The sequence below is a fragment of the Salvelinus alpinus genome, chromosome 17 (assembly GCF_045679555.1).
Source record: "Salvelinus alpinus chromosome 17, SLU_Salpinus.1, whole genome shotgun sequence".
Lineage (NCBI taxonomy): Eukaryota > Metazoa > Chordata > Actinopteri > Salmoniformes > Salmonidae > Salvelinus > Salvelinus alpinus.
In genome coordinates this window covers 46,278,405-46,284,404 of record NC_092102.1, presented here as the reverse complement: position 1 = coordinate 46,284,404, position 6,000 = coordinate 46,278,405, and positions in this window count along the sequence as shown.

Here is a 6,000-nt window from a genome sequence, read left to right as displayed (position 1 = left end):
TGTGGAATTGGACATTCATATGATCTTGGATGGTATATGGAATCTTTAGACACATGTGTGAGAGGGGGGTTAGGGTTAGGGTTAGGGTTAGGGTTAGGGTTAGGGTTAGGGTTAGGGTTAGGGTTAGGGTTAGGGGGGGGGGGGGGGGGGGGGGGGGGGCTACAGACTTTGGTAAAAAGGTTTGAAGCGATTATCACAGGAGTTGTATGTGTAAGGTAAAACCAACACATACCCTTAGACTAGTGACACTTTGTTTGGGTGTGGCCTCAAACCACATTACATAAACTCTTAGAAAAAACGGTTCCAAAAGGATTCTTCAGCTGTCCCAATAGAAGAACCCTTTTTGGTTATACGTAGAATCTTTTTGGGTTCCATGTAGAATCCTTTGTGGAAAAGGTTCTGCATGAACCCAAAAGGGTTTCACCTGGAACCAAAAAGGGTTCTTCAAAGGGTTCTCCTATGGGGACAGCTGAATAACCCTTTCAGATAGCACTTTTTCTAAGAGTGTAGTGCTGTGTGTGTGTTTAAGAGTTTAAGAGAGAAAGGGTCTGCCTGAATATTTGTGCATTGTATGGGGCATTAAAAGCCCTCCCTGTCAACACTGCTGTCAATGAAGACATATGGTCTAATTGGGTGATAATCTAATCTTGTTTTATAATTATTTTAATTTAGAAGACAGCAGAAGTGTCTTTTGCTTTAAATGTTATACTGAACAAAAATATAAACGCAATATGCAACAATTTCAACTATTTTACTGAGTTACAGTTCATATAAAGAGATCAGTCAATTGAAATGAAGAAATTAGGCCCTAATCTATGGATTTCATATGATTGGGCAGGGGTGCAGCCATGGGTGGGCCTGGGAGGGCATAGGCCCACCCACAGCCAATCAGAATGAGTTTTTCCCCACAAAAGGGCTTTATTACAGACTGAAATACTCCTGTTTCATCAGCTGTCCGGGTGGCTGGTCTCAGATGATCCTGCAGGTGAAGAAGACGGATGTGGAGGTCCTGGGCTGGCGTGGTTACACGTGGTCTGTGGTTGTGAGACCGGTTGAACGTACTGCCAAATTCTCTAAAACGATGTTGGACACTCAATGCTCTGGCAACATTCCTGCAGTCAGAATGCCAATTGCACACTCCCTCAACTTGAGACATCTGTGGCATTGTGTTGTGTGACAAAACTGCACATTTTAGAGTGGCATTTTATTGTCCCCAGCACAAGGTGCACCTGTGCACTGATCATGATGTTTAATCAGCTTCTTGATATGCCACACTTGTCAGGTGGATGGATTATCTTGGCGAAGGAGAAATGCTCACTAACAGGTACTGTATGTAAACACATTTCTGCACAGAATTTGAGAGAAATAAGCTTTTGGAACATATGGAACATTTCTGAGATCTTTAATTTCAGCTCATGAAACATGGGACCAACACTTTACATGTTGTGTTAATATTTATGTTCAGTGTAATAGACAGACTAACCGTGAGCAGTTGATATGTTCATGGGTGAAATCTCCCGTCCCCCTTCTTCCGCAAACATGTGTAGATATGGGTACTCATGCAGACCAAATACACACACACATATGCAGATACAGACTTTCCTCAAAATCCTTCTGCTGCTCTATATGTGTATGTGAACCTTTCCTACTCTGAATGTAGTTCACTCATAGAGGTCCATGACATGTATGTGACCGTGCAGAATACCAAATGAAATATGTGCTGTAATGAGCTCTGGTCAATTGCTACCAGGTTGTGGAACTTGATGGATTGACTGTTTGTCCCATAACTTGAGAGGAAACTGCTCAAAGCCCACTCTTACAGGTTCAAATTCAGTCATCGCAATTCAAGGTATTTTCTCAGTCTCTCTTTCATGTGTTTTCCTCTGTCTCTTCGCGGGCCTTTTTCCCTGTCTTTCTCTGCTCCACCCCCATCTCCTGAACACACACTGTTTTTCATTGTTAGAGATGACAGTGATGATACGAATGCAGAGAGACACAACTCCCCACCCTGAGACCTCCATCAGATGGATAACTGAAATAGATTAACAGACGACGGGCGGTGTATGATTGTTATTTATATTTATGTCTCTGTCTCTTTTAGCCTCACTATTTCTCTCTTTTAGCTTCATAATGAGAGATGTACAAATGCTAGGCATGGGAACTTTAAGGCACAGGAAAGGTTGCAGAGCACCGATAAGACAAACATGTCCATAATCTGCAAACCTCTGTGTATCTATTTGCATAAAAAACTACATTTTATGTGGATGTCTTTCCATCTGTTTCTATGCTTACTATTATCTTATCTACCCATCCCCCCTCCCTTTACCTTGTCTCTATGAAGCCCCCTCTCTCTACCTTGTCTCTATGAAGCTCCCCTCTCTCTACCTTGTCTCTATGAAGTCCCCCTCCCTTTACCTTGTCTCTATGAAGCCCCCTCTCTCTACCTTGTCTCTATGAAGCTCCCTCTCTCTACCTTGTCTCTATGAAGCTCCCCTCTCTCTACCTTGTCTCTATGAAGTCCCCCTCCCTTTACCTTGTCTCTATGAAGCCCCCTCTCTCTACCTTGTCTCTATGAAGCTCCCTCTCTCTACCTTGTCTCTATGAAGCTCCCCTCTCTCTACCTTGTCTCCATGAAGTCCCCCTCTCTCTACCTTGTCTCTATGAAGCCCCCTCTCTCTACCTTGTCTCTATGAAGTCCCCCTCTCTCTACCTTGTCTCTATGAAGCTCCCCTCTCTCTACCTTGTCTCTATGAAGCCCCCTCTCTCTACCTTGTCTCTATGAAGTCCCCTCTCTCTACCTTGTCTCTATGAAGCCCCCTCTCTCTACCTTGTCTCTATGAAGCTCCCCTCTCTCTACCTTGTCTCTATGAAGCTCCCTCTCTCTACCTTGTCTCTATGAAGTCCCCTCTCTCTACCTTGTCTCTATGAAGCCCCCTCTCTCTACCTTGTCTCTATGAAGCCCCCTCTCTCTACCTTGTCTCTATGAAGTCCCCTCTCTCTACCTTGTCTCTATGAAGTCCCCTCTCTCTACCTTGTCTCTATGAAGCCCCCTCTCTCTACCTTGTCTCTATGAAGTCCCCTCTCTCTACCTTGTCTCTATGAAGCCCCCTCTCTCTACCTTGTCTCTATGAAGCTCCCCTCTCTCTACCTTGTCTCTATGAAGCTCCCTCTCTCTACCTTGTCTCTATGAAGCTCCCCTCTCTCTACCTTGTCTCTATGAAGTCCCCCTCCCTTTACCTTGTCTCTATGAAGCCCCCTCTCTCTACCTTGTCTCTATGAAGCTCCCTCTCTCTACCTTGTCTCTATGAAGCTCCCCTCTCTCTACCTTGTCTCTATGATGCTCCCCTCTCTCTACCTTGTCTCTATGAAGCTCCCTCTCTCTACCTTGTCTCTATGAAGCCCCCTCTCTCTACCTTGTCTCTATGAAGCCCCCTCTCTCTACCTTGTCTCTATGAAGCTCCCCTCTCTCTACCTTGTCTCTATGAAGTCCCCTCTCTCTACCTTGTCTCTATGAAGCCCCCTCTCTCTACCTTGTCTCTATGAAGCTCCCCTCTCTCTACCTTGTCTCTATGAAGCCCCCTCTCTCTACCTTGTCTCTATGAAGCTCCCCTCTCTCTACCTTGTCTCTATGAAGTCCCCTCTCTCTACCTTGTCTCTATGAAGCTCCCCTCTCTCTACCTTGTCTCTATGAAGTCCCCCTCCCTTTACCTTGTCTCTATGAAGCCCCCTCTCTCTACCTTGTCTCTATGAAGCTCCCTCTCTCTACCTTGTCTCTATGAAGCTCCCCTCTCTCTACCTTGTCTCTATGAAGCTCCCCTCTCTCTACCTTGTCTCTATGAAGCTCCCTCTCTCTACCTTGTCTCTATGAAGCTCCCCTCTCTCTACCTTGTCTCTATGAAGCTCCCCTCTCTCTCCAACAGAGTCTTATGTCCTCCTGCCTATATGGAAGAGGTGGTTGACCTTTGACCTTTTCCTCCTGTCGACTAGCAGTGATGTCACACCGTCCTTGCTTTACTAGTGCCTGTTGGTGTACACTCCCAGTGGACCAAAAAGGACAGCGTATAGACTGAATACATTTTTAAAGCTATACTTGTGCTCAACACACAACACACTACATTGCTCGCATGGAAAGAGACTGAGCGATAAGGAAACGGGGTAGATAAAAGGTATTTAAGAGAATCTTATTTCAGTGTTGTACTTTACTGACATCCGCATTGGTTTCCCCTCTGGCAGCATGACAAGGTTATGATGTATTTCTGGTTTGACGGGCAATACTGGGTCCACCCTTCTGCCTTATCAACCTACTGCAGACTGCTGGTGTAGACTGTCTCTTGATGATACCACACCTCATCAAAAGTACTCTGTCACTACTAACCTCTCTCACGATACCTCCCTACCTAGGTCATTACCAAGCCAACTCAACAAATGTAAGGGTATGTTTTCATTGTGAGTAACTATTACTTGTTACCATACTACCACTACGTTATTACATATTTATTCTGCGTTGTAATATAAAGTGTACACTTCCATATAAAGTAACATTCAATCTAACATCAAAACAAGGTCTCAAACCCTGTTTAACAGTCACTCCTAAAACAAGGTCTCAACCCCTGTTTAACAGTCACTCCTAAAACAAGGTCTCAAACCCTGTTTAACAGTCACTCCTAAAAGAAGGTCTCAACCCCTGTTTAACAGTCACTCCTAAAACAAGGTCTCAACCCCTGTTTAACAGTCACTCCTAAAACAAGGTCTCAAACCCTGTTTAACAGTCACTCCTAAAACAAGGTCTCAAACCCTGTTTAACAGTCACTCCTAAAACAAGGTCTCAAACCCTGTTTAACAGTCACTCCTAAAACAAGGTCTCAACCCCTGTTTAACAGTCACTCCTAAAACAAGGTCTCAACCCCTGTTTAACAGTCACTCCTAAAACAAGGTCTCAACCCCTGTTTAACAGTCACTCCTAAAACAAGGTCTCAACCCCTGTTTAACAGTCACTCCTAAAACAAGGTCTCAACCCCAGTTTAACAGTCACTCCTAAAACAAGGTCTCAAACCCTGTTTAACAGTCACTCCTAAGGGGATTTAGTAAGTTATTTCACCACCTCTCCTGACTGAAACCAAATATGTTTTGTGAAGAGACCTGCAGCTGAACTGCTATAATTTCATTTGTGTCTCCGGTAGTGGTTTACAAAGTTTATGTGGCGCTGTTGTATTGGTTGGTGTTACTCAAAAGGGCTTGTGTGTGTGTGTGTGTGTGTGTGTGTGTGTGTGTGTGTGTGTGTGTGTGTGTGTGTGTGTGTGTTTGAAGTCTGAATCCATACACAAGTAAAGTTACTAGTGTTCCACTGCTGCTAATTACAGCTTTAGCCTAACATGTGTGTCTGTTGAATATTGTTAACACTGAATTAAAGTGATTTTTGGGGGGGGACTGACGCGTTCCCTATATAATCACAGCCAAGTGAGCCAACATGCTACTGTCCTGTCACTGGAAAACCATTGTCTAAACACAATTCTGGGAACCAGATACAGGTGATTGAGGGAGGGTTGGGAGAAAAGGGTGAGGGGAAAGAAATTGCATCATAATCTGTTTATTTTGCTCTCTCTGAAAGTGTAACACAATGTCTTCATTCTTACTGTACATGACGTAGTGTACATTATATTACTGTACATGACGTAGTGTACATTATCTTAGTGTACATGACGTGGTGTACATTATCTCACTGTACATTACCTAGTGTACATTATCTTACTGTACATGACGTGGTGTATATGATCTTACTGTACATGACGTGGTGTATATGATCTTACTGTACATGACGTAGTGTACATTATCTTATTGTACATGACGTAGTGTACATTATCTTACTGTACATGACCACAACCATGATTACCGAGCATTAAGAATTCTACGAAAACATAGCAATCAAACACATATGAATATGAGCTGAGGAAATACATTTCTCACATCCATTGAAGCATAAGCCGGGCTGGGAACACATTT